Here is a 23,907-nt window from a genome sequence, read left to right as displayed (position 1 = left end):
GCAACTGAGTGACACAGCTGAAGCAGAGGGGCAGTGCCTAGTAGCAAGTGTCTGGTGTGACACCGGCAAAGTCAAGGTGGAGACTACAGTGTTGTGCCTGGTGGTAAGAGTCATCCTCATGGACCAATTCTGTGGTGAGACGTAGATCTCCAACCCATCTGGCATGTCTGTAAATTGCACAATATGCCCTTCTCCCTTTTTATTATTTTTTAAACTTTTTTCTCATGAACATTTTCAAGTACATACAAAAGTAGTGAGAATAGTGTAATGACCTACCACCCAGTTTCAACAATTATCAATATATGGACAGTCTTGATTTATCTTTCCCCACTCTCCACAATCCCCTGGATTATTTGGAAGGAAATCTCAGATTTTGTATCATTTCAACTGTATGACAGTATATATTTCTAAAAGATAAGGATTCCTTTAAAAAAATGACCGCAATATTATTATCCCACCTAAACAAATTAACATTAATTTCTCAGTGTCATCTGATTTCTGGTAAGTGTTCATATTTCCTCTCTTATCTTACAAGTAATTGCTTGAATTGGAATCTAAATAAGGTCTATACATTACGTACAATAGGGTTATCTGTTGGGTCTCCTGGAATGTCTAGTTTATCCTGCTATTTAAAATTTACTTGCAATTTATATGTTGAAGAAACAGGGTTGCCCTGTAGCGTTTTCCTTAGTCCAAATTTCACACCTTTCATCTTCATGTTTAAGCCTACTTTGTGTCTTTCACATAATTGAGGATTTGTCTAATTATTCTTTCAGTTCTATTAGTTTTTCTTCATGCATTTTCTTTCTTTCGTTTTTTTGGTGAGGAAGATTGGCCCTGAGCAAACATCTGTTGCCAATCTTCCTCTTTTTGCTTGAGGAAGATTGTTGCTGAGCTAACATCTGTGCCAACCTTCCTCTATTTTGTATATGGGATGCTGCCACAGCATGGCTTGATGAGCAGTGTGTAGGTCTGTGATAGGATCTGAACCTGTGAACCCTGGACTGCCAAAGTAGAGCACATGATCTAACCACTATGCCACTGGGCCGGCCCCTGCTTCATGCATTTTCAAGCTCTGTTATTAGATGCATAAACCTTTAGGGTTATAATGTCATCTTGATGTATTAGACCCTTTATCACTAAGAGATGACTTTCTTGGTCCCTGGTAATGTGATTTGCTTTGAAATCTATTTTGTCTGATATTAATATAGCGTTCTAGCCTTCTTTTGATTAGTGTTAGCATGGTGTATCTCCTTCCATGCTTTCACTTCTAATCTGTGTGTCTTCATATTTAGTGAGTAATCATTATAGACAGAACATAGCTGGGTCTTGCTTTTTCTTGGATGGCAAAATGCACATAACATAAAATTCACCATTTTAACTATTTAAAGTGTACAATTCAGTGACATTTAGTGCATTCACAATGTTGTGCAACCATCACTACTATTTAGTTCAAGCACATTTTCATTACCTCAAAAGGAAACCCTGTACTCATTAAGCAATCGCTCCCCATCCCCCTCTCCTCCCTACCCCTGGACCCACTAATCTACTTTCTGTTTCCGTGGATTTTCTGACTCTGAATTTTTCATATAAGTGGAATCACACAACATGCAGCCTTTTGTGTCTGGCTTCTTTCACTTAGTGTAATGTTTTCAAGTTTCACCCATGTTGTAGCATGTATCAATACTTCATTCCTTTCTATGACTGAGTAATATTCCATTGTATATGTACACCATATTTCGTTTATCCATTCATCAGTGGATGAACATTTGAGTTGATTCCACCTTTTGGCCATTGGGAGCAGAGCTGCTCTGAATATCTGTTTACAAATTTTTGTTTGAATACCTGTCTTCATTTCTCCTGGGTATACACCTAAGAGTGGAATTATTGGATCATATTATAATTCCACATTTAACTTATTGAGAAACAGCCTTCTTGTCTTCCAGAGTGGTCGCACCATTTCATCTCCCCACCAGCAATGCTCAAGAGTTCCAATTTCTCCACCAGCATTTGTCCTCACAACACTTATTTTCTGCTTTAAAAAAATTATAATACCCATCTTAGTAGGTGTGAAATGGTATCTCATTATGGTTTTAATTTGAAAAATTGAATGACTAATTACGTTGTGCATCTTTTCATGTGCTTGTTGGCCATTTGTATGTCTTTGGAGAAAAGTCTATTTAGGTCCTTTGCACATTTTAAAATTGTGTTGTCTTTTTGTTTTTGAGTTAGAAGAGTCCTTTATATATTCTAGAATAAATTTAATGAGGGAGGTACAAGGCATGTGCACCAAAACTATAAAATATTACTAAAAATGTTAAAGAAGACCCAAATAAATGGAAAGACACGTTCATAGATTAGAAGACTTCATATTGTTAAGATGGCAATACTATCCAAAGCAATCTATAGATTCAAAACAATCCATATCAAAATCCCAATGGCCTTTTGGGAAGAAATGGAAAAGCTGAGCCTAAGATTCATTGGAATTACAAGAGATCCCAAACAGCCAAAACAATCTTGAAGAAGAAGAGCAAAGTTGTTGAACATACACTTCCTGCTTTCAAAACTTACTAAAAAGCTATATTAATTGAAACAGTATGGTACTGGAATAAGTTTAGTCATATAGTCAATGGAATAATTCAGAAAGAAGCCCATACATCTATGGCCAATTGATTAAAAAACTTTTTAAATTATGTGGCAAAACAAACATAACATTTATCATTTTAGCCATTTTAAATGTACAATTCAGAGGCATTAAATACACTCACAATGTGTAACCATCACCACTATCATCTAAAACTTTTTCATTGTCCCCAACATGAACACTTATCCATTAAAGAATAACTCCTTATCTTCCCCTTCCTCCAGCACCTAGTAACCTCTATTCTACTTTCTGTCTCTATGAATTGGACTATTCTGAGAACCTCATAAAAAATAGAATCATACAATATTTGGTTCTTCTCTGTCTGGCTTATTTCACTTAGGATAATATTTTCCAGGTCCATCTGTGCTGTAGCATATGTCAAAATTTCACTCCTTTTTATGACTGAATAATGTTCCATTGTGTGTATGCACTATATTTTCTTTATCCATTCATATATTGCTGGACCCTGGGTTGTTTCCACCTTTTGGCTATTTTTGAATAGTGCTGCTATGGACATTGGTGTACAGGTATCTGCGTGAGTCCCTGCTTTCAGTTCTTTTGGCTATATACCTAGGAGTGGAATTGCTAGGTCACATGGTAGTTCTATGTTTGACTTTTTGAGGAATTGCCAAACTGTTTTCCACAGCAGCTGCACCATTTTACATTCCCACTAGCAATACATGAGGATTCCAATTTCTTCACATCCATGTATGGCCAGTTGATTTCTGACAAGGGTGCCAAGTCCATTTAATGGGATAAAGAACAGTCTCTTCAACAAATGATGCTGGGACAAATGGACAGCACATGCAAAAGAATGAATAAAACCCTAACCTCAGTCATCTACAAAAATTAACTCAAAATGAGTCAAAGGCCTAAATATAAGAGCTAAAACTATTAAATTCTTGAAAGAAAACATGGTGGTAAATTTCATGACCTTGGATTTGACAATGGATTCTTACATATGACACCAAAAGCACAAAGCAACATGAAAAATAGACAAATTGGACTTCATCAAAATTTTAAAGTTTTGGTACATCAAAGGATACTATCAAGAGAGTGAGAAGTCAACCCACAGAATGGAGAAAATATTTGCAAATCATATATTAGGGTCTTGCTTTTTTATCCAATATGCCAATCTCTGCCTTTTAATAGAAGTGTTTAGGCCGTTTACACTTAATGTAATAATTGATAAGGTTTGGCTAAATCTAATATCTTATTATTTGTTTTCTATTTGTTCTAGGTGTTCTTTTTTCCATTTCTAGTTTTCCTTCCCACCTTTGGATTACTTTTTGTGGTTTCATTTTGCCTCCTTTATTGGATTATTAGCCATACCTTTGCTTTGTGTGTGTGTGGTTCTTTTAGTGGCTTCTTTATGGTTTATAATATACATCTTTAACTTATCAAGTCTCCTTGATAGTTTACTATTTAATGTATAGTACAGAAACCTAAAGTTACTGCACTTCCATTTCTCTTCTCCTGGTCTTTGTGCTATTGTTGTCACACAATTTACTTCTACATGTGTCATGGACCCCAAAATGCATTGGTGTTGTTAATTTTCCTTTGAATAGTCAATTATCTTTTAAAGAGGTTTAAAATATAAGAAAAAAGTCATTTATCCACATATTTGCCATTTCCAGTGCTCTTTATTCATTTTGGTAGATCCAAATTTCTGCTTGGTATCGTTTTCCTTCTTTCTGAATGACTCCTTTGAACATTTCTTGTGGTGTGTGCTGGTGATGAATTCTCTCAACTTTTGTAAATCTGAAAAGCCTTTATTTACCTTAATTTTTGAAATATTTTTGTGGGTATAGAATTTTTAGTTGTCAGGGTTTTTTTCTTTGATATTTTAAATATTCTGCTCCACTGTCATTTGGCTTGCACGGTTTCAGTGAGAAGTTAGCTGTCATTCTTATCTTTATTCTTCTGCACGTTGTCTTTATCTCTGGCTGCCTTGAAAATTTTCTGTATATTACTTGATTTAAGCAGTTTGATTATGACATGCCTTGTATAGTGTACTTCATGATTCTTGTGCTTGGGGTTCATTAGTTCCTTGGATTCATAAGTTTATAGTTTTCGCCAAAATTGGGAAATGTTGGGCATTATCTCTTCAAATATACGAGTATATTAGGTTGCTTGAAATTTCCCCACAGCTCACTGATGTTGCCTTTTCTTGTTTTTTTTAATTGCTGTCATCCATTTTAGATAGTTTCTATTGCTATACCTTTAAACTCATTAATCTTTTATTCTATAATGTCTAATTTACTATTAATTTTATGCAGTAAATATTTTACTTATAGAAGTTTGATTTGGTCTTTTAGATGTTTTCCAAGTCTTTTCTTAGCATGCTCATACTTTACTTTCTTGAACATATGAAATCTATGAAATAGCTATTTTAATGCCATTGTTTAGTAATTCTATCATCTGTGTCATTTCTGGTTCTGTTCCTACTTTTCTAATGATTGATTTTTCTTCTCATTATGGATTGTGTAATCCTTCTTTCATACCTACCAATTGTGAAGTTTTATCATTGAGTGCTAATTTTTTTTTTTTTTGGTATTCCTCTAAATACCTTTTGAGGTTTGTTCTAGAATGGTTAAATTGCTTGGAAACAGTGCAATCCTTTCAAGGCTTGCTTTTGAGCTTTATCAGACAGTGTTAGAGAGCCTTCAGTCTAGGGCTCATTTGACCCCACTTCTGAGACAATACTCTTCTGTGTATTCTACATGATACCCTGTGTATTATGAGGTTTTTCCACTCTGACTGCTGGGAACACCAACTATCTCCGTCCCTGTGTGAGATCCAAGAATTATCCTACCTGCTCCTTTGGGGTGGTTCCTTCCCAGCTTTCGTAGTTTCCTCATCATGCGCTGGTCAGGACTTTCCTGAAGACTGGAGGAGAACCCTTAGCAGATCTCTGCAGTGTTCTTTCATTGGAATTCTTGCCTTTTCAGTACTCTGCCCTGCTAATTTTAGCGACTTTCACTTGCCTGAACTCTCAATTCTTTTCCTCAGTACATGCAGAAAGCTCACTTTATTGCTTCCATTCTCCTGGGGATCACTATCCTATATTGTCTGTTGTCCAATGTCTGAAAGCCACAGTTTCATACATTTTATTTCACACTTAGGGTGTTTAAGGTAGAAGGGTAAATTTGTTCCCTGTTACTCCACCATGACTTTCTAGTATTTTTGGAGAGCTTATTCTTTAGATGGCCCCTCAGGAAGGCTAGTGGAATGATGTTCCCTGAGCGATCACGTTCATAACAATTTGTCTATGGTCTTTTTAGTTTGATATAAGATCTGTGGCACACATTTTTGAATATGTTAATCCATTGTCTTCTGGCAGAAAGTTTTGCTATCAAAAACTCTGATGACATGTGGTTATATTTCCCTTTTAAGTAACTTGGTCTTTTGCCAAGATGCCTAACATAATTTTTTCCTAAGGTCCAATAATTTTACTAGAATATACCTCAATATTGGCCACATGGGTTACTTTCCCCAGAACTGTGGTATGCTCTTTCAGTATGTAGTCACAGGGGGCTGGCCCGTGGCTGAGTGGTTAAGTTCACACACTCCACTTTGGCAGCGCAGGGTTTCGCTGGTTCAGATCCTGGGTGCGGACATGGCACCGCTCATCAGGCCATGCTGAGGAGGTGTCCCACATACCACAACCAGAAGCACTCACAACCAGAATATACAGCCATGTGCTGGGGGGCTCTGGGGAGAAGAAGAAGGGAAAAAATTATGTAGTCACAAATTCTTTTATTTTAGGAATGTTTTCTTATACATTTTAGTCTAACAAAGACTTTTCCATTGCTTTTACGTGCTTCTTGAAAACTCTCTTACGTATATTGACTCTTCTTTGCCTAGCTTTTATATCTATTAGTTTTCTTTGAATCCTTTTTCTCTCTTTTTAAATATTTTTAAAACATGTCTTCCTTTCCACTATCTTAAGACACTGTTGCATTTGTTCTTTCTTGTATTTCTCCTTTTAGTCTTAATTTTTAAAATAATCTTTTTCTATTTTCAATTATATCTTGAGTTCTTTCACTTTTCTTTTCAAATCTTCCTATTCTCTAATCACTTCACTTACAAGATTTTCTAATTTTAATTTATAATTTTCATCATTTTCCTAATACATTTTAGCTTGTGTTTAATATTGGATTATAATTCCTCTCTTTCGTGCATGTCTTTCTGGTGTGTTTCATTGTCTGTGGGGATATCTGATCTCAGATTCTCATATATACTATTAGCTATAATGTTATATATTCTTATAACACTCCTTATTCTCGTTTCCTCAGCATAGGCTTCCTAGGGGATTTGGCTGATTCTTTTCTGTTGCTCACGTTTTACATGCGGTGCACTTTTCTGGTTTTTAGCATGGAAATGTGTGCTGGAATAGCTTTTTCGGCTTCATCCCTGTAGAGGTCCCTCTTACATTGTTTTCACAGAGTCATGAAAAACACGGCCCTGTCCTCTCTGAGCTCTGCCTGCTCTGTTGCCCTCCTCTGCTTCTATCTGGACCTTCTTTTTCCTTTGCTTCTGCTGTCCCTGTCCTGCTCAATCTGGATTCGACTCCTATCTGTTTCTTCTCAGTGTGAATCTTAGTTTTGGAAAAGAGCTTTGATTTGTTAAGTTTCGTGAGTGTGTAGGACCCACACTGCTCTAGCACCATTGGCTCTATCATCGCATGGTCCCATTGCATTCACTCATGTATTGTATCCTTCAGAACTTGTGAGTGCTCTTCTCAGTTGACCCACAGTGCTTTCCAGTTAGGTTATACTAGGCATTTGGGTTTATTCTGTCTCATGGCCATCGGAAGCCTGGTTGCCTCCCTATGCTTCCTCCTGCATAGATGTGGATACCACGTAGTTCTCGTAGTTACCAGGGGGTTGCTGCCACCCACTCATACGAGGAGATTGTTGGGGAGACCTCACCATCTAGTTCTGTTGTAGATGTCATCCATGGGTCTTTAGATTTGCTATCTTAGTTGCTCTGTTTAGATGGGACAATTTGGGAAGATTCAAAAATGCCACCACCATCTTCCAAGGATTCCAGTGTGCATTTACTGTTTTTTTCGTTTGCATAATTCCGCTAGAGATATTTTCTATTGCTCACAAGCGAGAACCTGAACTGATACAGAAGTTTTAATGACTGAAAGTGCAAAAGGAGGGGAGTGCGGCTCCCGAACGAAGTGGTCACAGGACTGTGGTTTCAGTCCCCATCAAAGAGAGCACGGCATTTTGCTCTGAAGAGGTGAGGCCTGCCCCTCTGCTCTGGTCGACACTGGGCGCGCCAGTGCGTTCTCTCTGGGCGCCACGGGTCTCAGAGACACTCATCTGTGCGGCATGTTTAGGAAGGAGAGGCAGTTTGAAATCATGCTGTCCAAGGAGTGGTCAAGGAACTGCCAGGAACATTTAACTGGGAGAAGAGAAGATCCAGGGGCCATATGAGCACCACCTTCAGATACTTCTTGATCATGAGATAGAGGAAACAGATTTATCTCTGTGACCCCCCAAAAATAGAGCTTCAGTCAAGGGGTGGACATTACAGGGAGATAAATATTCAGTTCAAGTTAAAGAAGAATGTTTTTCTAGCCAGAGGCCACACACACACTTGATGGGCACGTGGTGAGGATGATGTACCAGCTACTGAGTTTATACTAAGCCACCCCTGAAGGCCTCCACAACGCTAAGATGAACTTGGGGCTCTTTCCAACTCTGGATGTCTGTAACACTAATTAAGCTTGAAATGTGTGCCTCTCATTGAAGGAGGGGTAGTTGAGGCTTCAGGTTGGCTGTGGGATTATAGAAAACTAAGTCACAGACGTTATTGTCAAGTAGGTCATGATTTAGCTGATAAGATTTGACTGATATATCCATGGAATGATAAACAAGTAAAAGAGTTACCAGCTATAATTTTCCGAGTGCTGCCATATGCCGGGCACCGGCTACGAACATTACCCCATATAATCCTTACAGCAGCCCTGTACGACGAGAGCTGTTACTATCATTTCCACTTGATAGGCGGGGCTTCAGGAGGTGGGAAAGTCACACAAGGCTATTCAGCTGGCAAGCGGCAGCGCTGGGGTTCAAGCACAGCCCGATTTGTCTCCAAACCTGTGCTCTTAAACACTTCAGTAGGAAAAAAGTGTAAGATTTTTTAAAACAAGCTGGCACAGCATGGCTCTAAGAGTGTTCCAGAAGGAAGGAAAGGACTAACATGAATTGAAGACTTCTTTTCATCCAGGCACCGTGGGAAAGCCATTTCATCTTATCCTCAAAAAAAAATAAGAAGCACGTTTCATTAGCCTAAAGTATCAGCCAGGATCTTGTCAGGAGACGGAGACCATGTCCCATAGTTTCACAAAGAGAAATTAATACAAAAGGAGTTAACCGGGTCTGAAGTTGTTCACCGGGTAACTGAAAGGGCAAGAAGGAAAATCAGCTATTGTTGAGGTAACGACTGCTGGAAGCAGCTGCCCCCCTCTGGCTGGGGGAAGGAGGGAGGAGACTAGAACAGCTATGGTTTAAGCGTCTGGGGGAGAGGCCTGAAGCTCAGGCCTGCCGGCTGTAGCAGGAGACACGGCTAGTCTGGTGCTGGTGTCTCTGATGCTGCCCAAGAGGCTGGTTCTGGGAAGGCTGGAAAACTGCAGCCTGAGCTCCGCTGCTGCTGAGGGAAGGAGCTGCCTGCCAGCTGGAGCAGCGTGGCTGAGTAAGCTCACGGGAGCGGAAAGCAGACGGAGAAGCAAGGCCTGACTTTCTCCCCAGCCCTGCAGCCTCCTTCTAGTGTCCCGTGTTGGCTGAACCTGATATAGAGCCAGCTGGCAGTGCAGAAATGTGGTTGTGGAGTCCCAGCCCCACATCACAAGGCAGAGGAGAGGAGGGTGGCGTTTTGGCAGTGAGGATGTGGCGTCTCAGCTGAAGACTCACGCCTCAAGTCCCAGGGCTGGTAAACCACGCACGCTCCACTCCACCACCCAGCCTGCTACGTGTGCTGGCTGCTGTCGTGACCACTTTGCTCATTTCCCAGGCGGCATTGAGGCTGACCTAGTCTTCTGTCACTTCCCTGCCTTTGGCAGGGGCTCTTGCCTCAATGGGCAGTACCGCCTGACATGGGGACTTGGGGCTCGGGCACGCTCCCAGGAGCCCGGAGCGCTCTCACTGTGCTCCCCCACCCCTGGAATCTCTCCTGACACATCCCCTGGCTTGGCCTCGGCCCCCTGTTCTGGCAGGCCCAACCTGGCAGTGGGAACTGCCAAGCATCTGCTCAGCTTGCCTTGATGCTGGGAACAAAGAGATCAGCTTAGCCTAAGCTGTCACCTGCCTCTCAGCGGCCTTGGGCTCCATGGCCAGGGCAAGCCCCTGGGGCAGCTTCCCAGAAAACAGATCTGGAGAGGGGTTCAGACATGCCCGGCCCCTGTTCCTAGAGAATGGATACTTGTCTCAAGGGACAAAGAGACCTGCTCTGGGGTGGTGGGCTTGGGGGAGTGGGGAGCCCATGCAGCTCGTGCAACCACCCCCCACAAACATACCAGGGGCCAGACGCAGTGCCGGCTCTGGAAATACAATGGCTGTGAAGGGAGCAACTTCTCTGCACTGTGGAGGTTACGGTCAAGTGCGGGATACTGACCACAGCTGGGTAAGGAAGTGAGATAGTCGTGAATTTCATATTCTCAATCCCAGGTGTGCAAACAAACGTAACTTCAGTTTTCTATAATTCACATTAATCTCTATCTTGAGCCTTCATTTCATCGGGAGAGAAGATCCTTACCAGATCTGTTAGTTTAGGGTCTCCTCTCCTTTCCTTTCTAGGGTCACGTCCAGGCTCTGGGACGTAGCTCCAGGAACAACCTGTGCTGCGGGCCCCCGGGTTCAGCCCACGGCCCGGCAGGCCTGACCTCTCTCTTGGGGCCATGTTCAGAGTCCCCTCCTCGGGCGCCGTCCTCCTCGAGCTCTGTCCAGGAAGCAGCCCCAGGCTCTCTCTGAAACTGCCCTGGACCCACTCTTCACTGGGCCTTGGTGAGCCTCCCTGAGTACAGCGCCCCCACATCAGATGAATCCCTGCCTCTAACCTGTGTCAGAGCGTGAAGGGAGGAAGAGGGCCCGTGGAGGAGAGGGGGGAGCTTGTTTCAGATAGGGAGGAACCAGGAAGTTCTCTCTGAGGAGGTGATATTTGAGCTGAGGCCTAAAGAGGTTGAGGAAAGGGCTGGAAGGATCAAGAGGGCGGAGGCATGAGAGCCTGTGAAGGCTCTGAGGTGGAAGGGGCGCCATGTCAGAAGAGCCTATGGCAGCGGGTGTGAAGGGAGCCGGGCCAGCTCCCCTCTAGCGTGGCTGGTGGGGTCCATGCGGCCAGTGTCTCTCCAGGCATCTCGGTCCCCAGAGAGGGGCCCTGGTCCCCAGGCAGCAGGGGTGTGCTCTGCGGCCATCCTGTGGCTGCTCACACCGTGGAACTGCTAGGAGCTTAGAGGGCCGTTCACAGATTGTGCACAGCTTCAAGCCGCCTGCTGGCACTGGTCTTCCCAGACCTTGGGGTGGGGTCTCCTCCACTGTGAGACCCTCCTGACCACCCCAGGGGACAAATGTCCCAGAGTCCCACCCCCCCTACCTCCCTGTGAGGCCGGCTCAGCTTGTCTTCTGCCCCTTACCCCCTCTCACCTTGAGTTTTCCCCTCCCTGACCCCATCCCATGTCCCCCATCTCCCCCTCCACTTTCATCACTCTTAGGGTGATGAAACAATTAAAAACAATAAAAACTTTCACACTAAAGCATGAGGGACTTGATTTGTTAGCCCTCCAAGGACTATTCACATTTTTAAAAGATTGTTCACATGAAAAGAATGGTGGAATCTGGGGCATTAGATGAGGCAGAAACTCTCCTGAGCCCTTTAATTTGTATTGCCCGGGACTGCCTCCGCTGTACACATGTGCACACACGCGCACACACACACACACACCTGTCGTCCTCATTTCCCACTCTGCAGTTGCCTCTGTCTCCCCACCCCCCCAATGGAGGCCCCCTCCCCAGGGCCAGGAATGTGGCTGAGCGGATGGGGTCCACCAGGACACGTGCCGCGTGCGTTCTGCAAAGAAAGACACAGGGAACAAACATCGGACAACAGGCAGCCACATCGCGGACACGGGGCGGGCCTTCAACATGCTTTTCTTTAATCTTTACCAAGACCCACTGAAGTGGGTACATTATCATCCCCATTTTACAGATGAGGAAACTACGTTCAGAGAGGTTAAGGGATCCACCCACCTCAGCACACCGAGGGTTCTGTCAGACTCCAAACCCCCTCTCCACTGCCACAGCCTGCTGCCTGGCTGTGAGTCCCGGGGCCCCAGAGGGTCCAGATCTGGGAAGGGCGTGACTCCATGCAGGGCCCCAGGTTGTTCTGGGACAGTCTAAGAAAGGTTTTCAGGGCCTGGGCTTAGTTCACCCGGTCCTTCACCTCCCGGAAGCAGGGGTCAGGAAGTTCTGCCGGGAAGAGTCTGAGTGTCAAGTGTGACGTGATCTGACAGCTCCCCCGGTGTTCAATGACAGCCCGGTGGAACCAAGCAAGCTGGGGAACAAGCCCTCAGCCAAGGGACTCAAACCGTCGGAAAATGGAAAGGACTCAAGCCTGTGGCTCTCCTGATGCATGGACAGGCAGGGCGGGGGAGCAGCTGAGCAACCGGATGTTGGGGTCTAGGCAGCACCTGGGCAGTCTGCCTGACCCTCAGGGGAGGGACGGCAGCTCCCTCTCCTTCTTAGCGCCCCCGTGCCCTTGGGACTCACCTCTGCCCCCACCACAGAGGGCAAAGCTAGGAGTGGCTAAGCCCTGTCTCAGTTCCAGCAGGCTTATTGCAGACCTGATTAAAGGAAACTGGACTGTGATCCCTTTCAGGTCTGGAGCCTGGAAGATTCCAATCCTATAAAGTAGGGGGAACTCCCATTAAGAACATCAACAAAATGCCAAGAACCGTGAGAGCAACTGGGCTTTTGCTATACAGCAGTCCCCCCTCATCCGCGGTCTCAGTTACTCACAGTCAACTGCAGTCCTAATATATTAAAGGGAAATTTCCAGAAGTAAACAAGTCATAAATTCTAAATTGCCCATCATTCTGAGTGGCGTGGTGAAATCTTGCACCGTCCCATCTGGGATGGGACTCATTCCTCCGTCCAGTGTACCCACAGTGTACACACTACCCGCCCATTAGTCACTCGATAGTCATCTAGGTTTTCGGTTCCACTGTCACAGTATCGCAGTGCTTGTATTCAAGTCACCCTTATTTTACGAATAATGGCCCCAAGGCACAAAGGGAGTGATGCTGGCAATTGGCATATGCCAAAGAGAAGTCATTGTTGTTAATCTCTTACTATGCCTAATTTATAAATTAAGCTTTATCATAGGTATGTACTTAAAGGAAAAAACGCAGTATATATAGAGTTTGGTACCATCCACAGTTTCAGGCGTCCACTGGGGGTCTTGGAACATATCCCCTCTGGATAAGGGGGGGGGCTACTGTACATGGTTTGATAGAACATAAAATGGAATAAAAAAGCATGATATGTAGTTTTTAAAAATGAATTTATATCACTTCACCAAAATAGCATTCAACTACTTTGGCTGGAAAATTGGCCATGAATAGATGCGTGTGATGCTATTTATTCAGAGTAGAGACAATTCTTGGAGCAAATATGGATTCATGAGCCATTTGCAATTACTCTGAGCTCCCCTTCCTCAAGGAGAGCCTCCCCCAGTGCTATGGGGTATCCCCCACCCCACCCTACCCCACCCCAGGTTCATGGCCCACAGGCCAGGAGTCTTAGATTTGAGGGTTCTAGTGACATCCTTCCCTGAGCTCCTGTGTGACCTTAGGCAAGAGACTTGACCCCTGTGTGCTGCAGTTTTCTCATGCTCACCCTATTCACAGGGGCACAGAGAGAGAATGAGATACTGGTCACGAAACACATGGCTGGGAAGACACAAGCCTGTGGCCTCAGATGCTATTCCCCTCTTATTATTCCAGACGGGAACAAATCATTGTCATTTTTTTCCTATCATTATTAAACGAAGGGGTTTCCAATTAAGAGTTGGAAGGGGAGGGAGAAAAGCAAAGTTCACTTCATGGAGGAGAGTTGATGGCCAAGATGTTTCCGCCTCAACTTCCCCAGGAGAACTTTATCAGGAAGAAAGTCAGCCATGGACTCACTCACCATCCTGAAACTAGGGACGGTTTGGTTTCCTTTCTACCTTATAAAGGGCTCGATCAGGTCCCATGGACACAGTTAGATTAGGCAGGTAAGTTATCCAGAGCCATGGAAGTTGATAGGCCAGAGGATAAATCAGAAGACTCAGAGGCCAACCTCTGTAGTTTATTTCTCCATTCATTCCATTACTAAGCCACCCAGTAAGTCTTTCCTGCTGCTTGTTCTGGGCTGGCTATGTTCTAGGTGTGGAGGCCGCAAGTATTTGAAGACCCGTTCGTTTTGTCATAGAGTTGTCTATCTGGCTGGAGATCAAGACATGCCCACAGCTTATTATAATACAGTGCAATAAGTGCTGGGACCAAGGGAGGCACGGGAACTGTGGTGGCAAAGGGGAGAGGCACTTCACCCCGTGTTAGGTCAGAGAGGGCTTCCTGGTAGAAGTGACAGTGGAGCTCGCTATGAAGAATGAGTGTGGTTTAAGACATGGGGGCAGGAAGAGCATGCTGGGTAGGGAGCTGGCAGAAGGGAATAGGGTTTTACTCAGAAATGGGGCCTTCCTTTGGGATATGGCCTCGTCTCACAGGCCCAAGATAGAGTCCCAAGGTCAGAGCAGAAGGAATCCACAGTCCTTGGACTCACAGCAAGTGGGCTATAGCTCCTTGTAATTGACTTCTTCAGAAGTGCAGGAAAGATGACATCAGTGGGAGCAGAGGGACTTTAAAACATCAACAATTTATGATCCCGGAGGCTCCCACTCCTTCCTGTTTTTTGCTCCTTTTCATTATCTTGTACAGAGTCACCAGCTGGAAGTTTTTCAGATTGAAATTATCATGTCACTCTCCTCTCAAGAAAAAACTTTGTGGTATTTTTGTTTCTGGCCAAGATGAAGAAACAGGAAACAGATTTACCAAATTAACTAAAAAAATTAAGATAAATTTTTTGAAACAACAGTTTTGGGGGGTTTTTTAGTGAGGAAGATTGGCCCTGAGCTAACATCTATTGTCAATCTTCCTCTTTTTGCTTGAGGACGACTGGCCCTGAGCTAAATCTGTGCTGATCCTCCTCTATTTTGTAGATGCTGCCACAGTGTGGCTTGATGAGTGCTGTAGGTCCACAACCAGGATCCGAACCTGCAAAGCCCAGGCTGCTGAGGCAGAGTGTGCAAACTTAACTAAGACCCCAGGCAGCCCCGAAACAACAGTTTTGTTGTTTTTAAAGATTGGCCCTCAGCTAACACTGTTGCCAATCTTTTTTTTCTGCTTCTTCTCCCCAAAGCCCTCCAGTACATACTTGTATATTCTACTTGTAGGCCCTTCTAGTCCTGCTATTGTGGCTCCACTTCAGCACAGCTTGATGAGCGATGCTAGGTCTGCACCCACGATCCAAACCAGTGAATCTGGGACACAGAAGCGGAGCGCATGAACTTAACCACTGAGCCACAGGGCCAGCCCCCGGAAACAACAGTTTTAAAGACAATGAATATCAGGCAATGAAAGTCAGCGATCTCCAATAAATGCAAACAAAATGAGGTAAGCCCTATGACTGCCCCTGCTCATTGCCTTAAGAACGTTTTCAGGCCATGCTGCAGAGCAGGGAACCCAGAGAGATCCTGGGGGGACTGTGAGTCGAGATGGAGCTGAAAGTCCAGGAGATCAAGGCATCCAGAGTTCACAGAGCAGAGTGCCAGAGAGAAGAAAGCTGCACAGAGAGAGAACTCCAGAGACACGCAGAGAGTTTTCCTTGAGTATTCAGCAGAATACTGAATGCTCAGGGAAAGAATTAGAGGTAACAGTGCCCAGCATGACAGGGTCAGCTACAGTGTCTGCTGCCATCAGGCAGACTGTGAAGCTTCACAATTCACAACATGTTGAGTACAATACTCAGAAGGGGCTTATCTCAGTAATGGGGAATAATTAGCCTTAGATTAAACACGGCTGCATCTAAAGATCATAAAAGCATGACCTTAGAGAATCAAAATGCTACCAAGCAAACTACATCTCAGAATAAATCTCAAGAATTTACAGGAAAGTGAAATAAGTCAGAGGGAGAAAGTCAAATACCATATGATCTCACTCATAAGTAGAAGATAAAAACACTGACAAACAAACACATAGCAACAGAGATTGGATTGGTGGTTACCACAGGACAGGGGAAGAAGGAGGGCAAAAGGGGTGATCAGGCACATGTGTGTGGTGATGGATTGTAACTAATCTTTGGGTGTTGATCATGATGTAATCTACACAGAATTTGAAATATATTACGATGTATACCTGAAAGTTATATAATGTTATAATCCAAAGTTACTGCAATAAAAATTTTTTTTAAATATTTACAGGAATACTGAAACATCCAACACCCAAGAAGACAAAATAAGCATTGTCTAGCATCCAATCAAAAGATTACCAGGTATTTAAAGAAGCAGAAAAATACAACTCATAATGAGGAAAAGAATTAATCAACCTAGGACTGACACAGATGTTAGAATCAGCAGACAAGGGTATTAAAGCAGTTATTACAACTGTCTTCAACATGTTCAGAAAGTTATTTAGAGATATGGAAGATATAAAAAGACCCAAACTGAGCTTCTAGAAATGAAACTGTGATGTTTGAGATAAAAAATACAATGGATGGGATTAGCAACAGATTGGACATTGCAGGAAAAAAAGATTAGTACACTTGAAGACATAGCAATAGACACTATACAAAACGAATGCCTGCCAGAGAGAAAAAACTAAAAAACAAAAGCGCATCTATGATCTATAGAGCAACTTTGAGTAGTCTAACTTAAGTGTAATTGAAGTTTGCAAAGAAGAGAAAGAGAATGAAGGAAATATTTGAACAAATAAGGGCCAGAGATTTTTCAAGTTTCAGTAAAACTATAAACTCACTTAAGTTTGATTAAAACCATATAAAAATATCTTTGTAACTATATATGATGATGGATGTTGACTAGACTTAGGGTGGTGATCATTTCACAATATATACAAATATTGAATCATTACATTGTACACCTGAAACTAATATAATGTTCTATGTCAATTACATCTCAATGAAAACAAAACAAAAACTATAAATTCAACAAACAAAGAATCTCAATAAACCCTAAGCACAAGAAACATGAATAAAATCTCACTAAGGCATACCACAATCAAATTGAACAAAACCATCAATAGAGAGAAAAATTGAAAAGCAGCCAGGGAAAGAAGTTGTGCCACATATGATGAAGGATAAGGATTGTGGTATATTTCTCTTCAGAAAAAAGTACAAACAAAAAGACAGTGGAGCAATATATTTAAAATACTGTAAAGAAAATAAAATCAATTTAGAATTCTATACCCAGCAGAAAAAAATATTTCAAAATTAAGCTGAAATAAAGCATTTTTCAGACATACAAAAGCTGAAACAATTCATTATCAGTAGACCTGCACACAAAACACTGAAGTCCTTCAGGCAGAAGAAAAATGATGCTAGTTGGAAATATGAATCTACACAAAAGATTAAAAGTCATCAGAAATGTTAATTACATGGATAAATATATAAGGCATTTGTCTTATTTTTTTCTTTCTTTTTTTTTGAGGAAGGTTAGCCCTGAGCTAACTGCTGCCAATCCTCCTTGTTTTGCTGAGGAAGGCTGACCCTGAGCTAACATCTGTGCACATCTTCCTCTACTTTATATGTGGGACACCTACCACAGCATGGCGTGCCAAGCGGTGCCATGTCCGCACCGGGGATCTGAACTGGCGAACCGGGGGCCGCCAAAGTGGAACGTGTGCACTTAACCACTGCACCACCAGGCCGGCCCCAGGTATTTGTCTTATTATTTAAATATCTTTAAAAGAAAACTGATCAAAAAATAACAATAAACAAATATTATTAATAAATAAAATAACAACATATTGTGAAGTTTATAAAACATGTATAAGTAAAATATATGACAATAATAGCATAAAGTCTGAGAAGGGAGAAATGGAAGGACACTCCTGTAAGCTTCTTATACTGTCTGTGAAGTCGTGTAACACCACCTGGGGCTAGATTGTTGTAAGTTAAAAATGCTCACTATAAGCCCTGAAGCAACCACTAACATAACAAAACAAAGAGTTAATGCTAATAAGCCAACAAAGAAGATAAAATGAAGTCATAAAAAATATTTGATTAACTTGAAAGAGATCAGAAAAGAGTAAGGAGGAACAAAAGCAGTTGGAAAAAATAGGAAATAAACAATAAGATGTTATATTTAAGTAATAATGTATCAGCAATAACGTTAAATATAAGTGGTTTAAACATCCCAGTTAAAACAGACATCGTCAGATTGTATGGAAAGGGAAGACATAAATACACGCTGCATATAAAATGTGCTCTAAGCTTAAAGACACAGATAGGTTAAAAGTGAAGGGATGGAAACGGTTATACCATGCCAATGTAACCAGGTAGCCAGGAAGATAGGTAGAGAAAAGGATACTGGAGGAGTTGGTTAACAGCTAACAGAGACTATGAGACGTTTTTCAGACAAGGCTCCAGAGAAACAGGAAGGACCCAAGCGCAGAGACTGCTCGCAAGACAGCTACTCCATTCCAGCTAAACTCAGCTCTAACTGCACTAAGGTGACCTGTCCTCACTAACATCTTAAATTCTCCTCCTCTAGGAGGAAAGCAGCCATTTTTAGATCATGCGACGTATGTGGTGGCATGTGCACATGCCACACGTGTGCCTTAAAAGTACATGACTGTTAGACAATGAACCTCAATCTCCCACCTCTCCCTTAACTGAATATTCATGAACTAGACTCTTATCAAACAACAAAAGGACCCCTCAAACCCTTGTTCAGGGAGAAGCTGCTTTGGGAGCTACCCCCAGTGTTCTCCATTGCTTATGCAGGTGACAAAGCTTTCTTCACCTACTCTGCCTTGGTTGTGGTTTTTGGCTCCACGCTCACCAAGAGACAAACCCAGTGTGTTCACTTACACTAACACTAGATTAAAGAAACCCAGAGTGTCTATATTAATACCAGGCAAGATAGATTTCAGAGCAAAGACTATTACCATGGACAAAGAGTATCATTTCATAGTGATGGAGTCAACTCATGAAGAAGACATGACAGTCCTAAATGTTTATGCATTTAACGGCAGAGCTTCAAAACATAGGAAGCAAAAACTGATAGACTGCATGGAGAAATACACAAAACTAAAATTACAGTCAAAGATTTCAACACTTCTCTCTCAGTAATTTATAGAAAAGTAGACAGAAAAACAGTAAGGTTACAGACGTCCTGAGAGTAACATTATCAACCAACTTGATCTAATTGACATTTATACAACACTCTACTCAACCACAACAGAATACACACTCCTTTCAATTGCACATGGAGCATTTACCAAGATAGACAACATTTTGGACCATAGATCTAAATAAATTTAAAAGAATTCAAATTACTTGTAGTAGGTAAAATAGCGACTCCCCAAAGTTATCTGCATCCTAATCCTAATCCTAGGGCCTTGTAAATATGTTAGGTTATATGGAAAAGGGGAATTAAGATTGCTAATCAGGGGCTGGCCCCGTGGCTGAGTGGTTGTTTGTGTGCTCTGCTTCGGAGGCCCAGGGTTTTGCTGGTTCGGATCCTGGGAGCGGATACGGCACCACTCATCAGGTCATGTTGAGGCAGCATCCCATATAGCATGACCAGAGGAACTCACAGCTAGAATATACGAGTATGTACTGGGGGCCTTTGGGGAGGAGAAGAAAAAAAAGATTGGCAACAGATATTAGTGCAGGTGCCAATATTCAAAAAATAAAAAATAATAAAAAAATCAAAAGACTGCTAATCAGCTGACCTTGAGATAGGGGTATTATTCCGGCCCAATGTAATCACAGTGTAATTATCCTGGCCTCTTATAAGTGGAAGAGCAAAGGAGAGAAAGAAGCAGAGCTATGGCAGCATAAGGACTCAATCCAACATTTCTGGTTTTGAAGAAGGGGGAAGGAGTCCGTGAGCCAAGACATGTGGGCAGCCTCTGGATGCTAGGAGGGCAGGGAAACAGATTGTCCCCTGGAGGCTCCAGAAGGGACGCAGTCCTGCTAGCACCTTGATCTTATCCGGTGAGACCCGTGTCAGACTCCTGGACCGTAGGACTGTAAGATAGGAAACGTGTGTTGCGGGAAGCTGCTAAGTTTGCGGTCACTTATAGGAGCCATAGAGAGTTAGCACATCATAGAAGTATGTCGGAATTAAATGATAAACCAATAACAGAAAACTCTCAAATGTTTGGAAACTAATAACACAAATTTATGGATCAAAGAAGAAATAAAAAGGAATTTGAGAAAGTATTCTTAACTGAATGAAACTGAAAACACAACATATCAAAATTTGTGGATGCTGTGAAAGCAGTACTGAGAGGGAAATTTACAGTACTAAACAACTATATTAGAAAAGAAAGAAGGCACCAAATCAATGACCTCAGCTTCTGCCTTTAAAAACCAGAAAAAGAAAAACAGATTAAAACCAGAGTAAGAAGAATAAAGTAAATAGTAAAGACCAGAACAGAATTCAACAAGATAAAGAACATAAAAATAAAGAAAATCAATGAAACCAAAGGATAGTTCTTTGAGAAAATCAGTAAAATTGATAAACATCTAGCCAGACTGATCAAGGATAAAAGAAAATGCATATTATCAGCATCGGGATTGAGAGAAGTGAGGCGCCATCACTACAGTTTCTACAAATATTAAAAAGATAAAAAAGAAATACTATGAACAACTTCATGCCAATAAATTCAATTATCTAGATGAACTAGATGACCAAAGTTTACTCAAGAAGAAACAGATAAACAGAATAGCCTCATATATATAAAAGTATTTGAATTTTTGGTTAAAGGTTTTCCCATACAAACACAAAAAAACATTTCAGGCTCAGATGGTTTCACTGATTAATTTTTTCAAATATTTAAGGAAGAAATGATACCAATTCACTTACTATTCCAAAAAAGTGAAGAGAAGCGAATAATACTTCACTTTTCGTTCTACGGGGCCAGCAGTACCCTGATACAAAAAGAGAAAGATGAAAACATTAAATGAAAGAAAGTTACAGACCAATGTCCCTCATAAATACACATGTAAAAACTTTAAATAAAAATTTGGCAAAGTAAATTCAATAACATATAGAACAGATAATACAAGTAAGGTTTATCCCAAGAATGTAAAATTGATTTAACATTCAAAATCAACCAGTGTAATTCACCACGTTAACAAACTTAAAAAAAAAAATTTAAAGAGATGCAGTCAAAGTATTTGGAAAGTCTACCATCCATTTCTGATTTAAAAGAAAATTAGCAACTAGCAATAGAAAGACACTTCCTCAACCTGACAAAAGGCATTTGCAAAAATCCTATAGCTACCACCATACCTAACTGTGAAAGACTGAATGCTTTCACCTTAAAATCAGGAACAAGAGAGGGATATCTACTCTCACCACATCTGTTCATCTGGAGAGCCTAACCAGCGCCACAAGGCGTGCGCACGCACACACACACGCACGCACGCACGTCTGTCATCCGTATTGGAAAGGAAGTAAAACGTCTTTATTTCTTTACGTTAGACATGACCATCTATGTAGAAAATCTGATGGAACTTATGAAAGTTACTAGAACTAATAAGTCAGTTTGGTAAGGTTGCAGGATGCAAGATGAATATGTATAAATCAACTACATTTCTATATACCTAGCAAGAAACAATCAGAAACTGAAAGGAAAAGACGTGCAAGACCTGTACGCTGAAAACTACAAAATGCTACTGAGAGAAATTAAGGAAGATCCAAATAAATGAAGTGCTATAACTTGTCCTTGGACTGAAAAACTCAACAATGTTAAGATGTCGGTTCTACCTCAACCTGATCTTAGGATTCAGTGCAATCTCAACCAAAATCCCACCAGGCTTTCTTGTAGAAATTGATAAGTTGATTCTAAAATTCATATAGGAAGGCAAAGGACCCAGACTAGCCAAAATAACTTTGAAAAATAAGAATAAAGAGTACTAACACTACCAGATTTCAAGACTTATTATAAAGCTACAGTAAGCAAGACCAGGGGTCAGCAAATTTTTCTTAAAGGATCTAACAGTAAATATTTTAGGCTTATGGGCCACGTGGTCTCTGTCACCACCACTCAGTGTTGACATTATAGCGTGCGAGCAGACATAGACAATACGTAAATGAGAAAGGGCATCTCTGCTCCAACAAAGCTTTATTTACACAATAAGCAGTTGGCGAGGGGTTGTCATTTGCAGACTCCTGATCAAAACAATGTAGCATTGCTGTCAGGACAGACAAATAGATAAATGGAACAGAACTGAGAGTATGTAAAGGTACCCACACATATATTAACAACCGATTTTTGACAAATATTCAAAGGCCATTTGGTGCAGAAAGTATAGTTTTTTCATTAAATGGTTCTACCACAATTAGATTTCTATATGTGAAAAAATAAACTTTGACTCAAACTTCACACTATATATAAAAATTAACCCAGGACGAGTTATATTCCTAAGCTGTACTTGAAATGAACTTAAGATGGATTATAGACCCAAATGTAAAATTGTTAAAACTATCAAACTTCTAGAAGAAATCTTAAAAGAACATCTTTGTGACACTGGGTTCGACAAAGATTTCTTTGATGTGAAACCAAAAGTTTGATCCATGAAAAAGCCAAATTAATATATTGGACTTCACTAGAATGAAAAAGTTCTGCTCTTCGTAAGACACTCTCAGAGAATGAAAAGACAAGTCAGGCTGGGAAAAAAATCTTTGCAAAAACATATATTTAATAGAGAGCTTGTATCTAGGATGTAGAAAGAACTATCTATATATTGAGAAATATACAACTATATTGAGAAACTCAATAATAAGAAAACAAACAACCCAGTTAAAAAAGGTAGGCAAAAGATTTGAATAGACTCTTCACCAAAATGGTGAGTGGCAAACACTCACATGAAAAGATGCTCAACATCACCAGCCCTTAGACGGATGCAAGTAAAACCACAGTGAGATTCCGCTACACACCTGTTAGAATGTCCAACTTTAAAAGGACTGGTCACACCGCGTGTTGGTGAGGAGGTGTCGGAACTGCAACTCTTACACACTGCTGGGGGGAATGTTATCGTACGCCCACTATGGAAGAGACTGGCAGTTGCTTAAAAAGCTAAATGTATACCTACTGTGTGATGCAGCCATTCCACTCCTAGGTCTTTACCCAAGGGAAAACAAATATCCATACAAAGATTGGTACAAAAATATTCATAGCAACTTTATTTGTAATAGCCCCAAACTGGAAACAACTCATATTTCCACTAAAAGGTGACTAGAGAGAGATCTGGATGGACTGGGCTTGTAAAAGAATCAACATGCCTTTTGCTAGAGATTTACTACATCCATCCTTGGAAGAGGAAAACAAAAAAACAAAAAGAAATTGCTGGTTCAGAGCCCAAATTCTTATTTTATCCATGTGAAACATCCAGGTTGCTACAAGACTCCCACAGTTCCCGGCCATGCTGAGACGGCGGTTCTTTGTGCAGGTCGTTCAATGGTGTTGTGCCAGCCACCAGGAGGGAAGGCCAACCCACAGAGGGCTGTTCACCCGGAAGAAGGCAGCCCGAAGGATCCTCACAGCTTCCCGAATCTGCGTCATATCTCAGAAAGCCTTATTAGTTCAGTCATTCTGGTTAGTCTACCAGGATAATGTAATTATGTTTAATTCCATAAGGTACACAACAGCGACCTCCTATTTTGGTGCCACTTTTTCAATAAAGTTTTGATTATGGGCCAAAAAAAAAAGAATAGATAAATAAGTGTGGTATGTCCGTATAATGAAGTACTACTCAACAATAAAAAAGAATGAACTATTGATAACACGCTACAAGACAGATGAATCTCAGATTAATTACGTGGAATGAAAGAAGCAAAAAAAATATATATGTACTGTATAATTACATCTAGATAAAACTTTCAAGAATACCAACCAAGCTCTGATGACAGATAGCAGACCAGCAGTTGCTATGGAAGGACAGGGGCAAAAAGGAGGGGCTGCC

Source organism: Equus quagga, chromosome 4, assembly GCF_021613505.1.
Source record: "Equus quagga isolate Etosha38 chromosome 4, UCLA_HA_Equagga_1.0, whole genome shotgun sequence".
NCBI lineage: Eukaryota > Metazoa > Chordata > Mammalia > Perissodactyla > Equidae > Equus > Equus quagga.
Note: the sequence above shows the minus strand (reverse complement) of the source record.